General features: G+C 45.0%; 1 long non-coding RNA gene across 1 annotated transcript; it reads left to right on the top strand.

The window, feature by feature from the left end:
- The first annotated feature begins 10 nt into the window (after positions 1 to 10).
- Positions 11 to 687, top strand: LOC113473187. The gene is made up of 2 exons (XR_003395232.1): positions 11 to 158; positions 649 to 687. It is a non-coding gene; the product is annotated as an uncharacterized LOC113473187 (long non-coding RNA).
- The last annotated feature ends 310 nt before the right edge of the window (positions 688 to 997 follow it).

Here is a 997-nt window from a genome sequence, read left to right as displayed (position 1 = left end):
CAAAGTGTACAGCGCCGCCACGCAGGCCCGCACCAACCATCCGTGTCCAGGCCCGTGTCAGAAGTTGTGCTTCGCGGTCCCCATTACACCGACCGCCCCTGTGAGCTCGCCTGTGAAACTGAAAGCGACCTGTGCCTGTCCCTACGGAGAGAAACTTGGTAAGTGACGAGGGTAGATTCGTATAAGCTTAATCCATCCTGTGGGGTAGTTGCCTGTACACCCAAGCCTCAGAGTGGCTTTTTGTGTATGGAGTTAAGCTGAAGTGGCGAGGGTAAATGGTATACATATAAGTAAAAAAAAATATAAGTTGTGGTTTGGTTAGGCCAGCCATTCAATATCAGGTAGACCTGACAGGTACACCTGATCAGTTCACCTGATGAGCACACTCCAGGTAGACCTGACAGGTACGGCTGAAAAGGTCCGTCTGTCAAGTCTACCTGATACCTGATGAGCGCACACACTATCAGGTATACCTGACACCTGATCAGGTCTACGTGATGCTGAGTGGCTGGCCTTAGACTGTCAGAATAAATAAGATCAATTATTGCAGATTAATACTTGTTATTTTGTCTTTTCAATTGTTTTTCATGTTGATTTGATTTTGTTCAATAAAAATAATCGTATTTTACCATTAACATTCCATTACAGCCGCCGATCAAAGCACGTGTATTCCAGATCCAACAGCAGAACCGCCCGTGGCCGCCTGTCCAAACAAGTGGGACTTTACGTGTAACAATCAACGGTGCATACCCAAAGCCTGGGTGTGTGATGGGGACGATGACTGTTTGGATAACTCCGATGAGAACCAGAACTGTACAAGTGAGTCATACAATAATGCGTTTTTCAAACCCAAGTGCTAATAATAATAAGCTGGTTAAAGTGGGAAGAATCCGTAGGTTATCTTATTTACAAATGTAACATGGCTAGCAATATCAGCGGCCGGACGCCGCATTTATTCTTTTTAACATATTGCCAAAAGGCAGGATTACATTTGAAA

Source organism: Diaphorina citri, unplaced genomic scaffold (genome assembly GCF_000475195.1).
Source record: "Diaphorina citri unplaced genomic scaffold, Diaci psyllid genome assembly version 1.1 scaffold18219, whole genome shotgun sequence".
In the NCBI taxonomy this organism is placed as follows: domain Eukaryota; kingdom Metazoa; phylum Arthropoda; class Insecta; order Hemiptera; family Psyllidae; genus Diaphorina; species Diaphorina citri.
The sequence above is the reverse complement of the archived record's forward strand: the minus strand, read 5'-3'. Positions and strand labels throughout refer to the sequence as shown.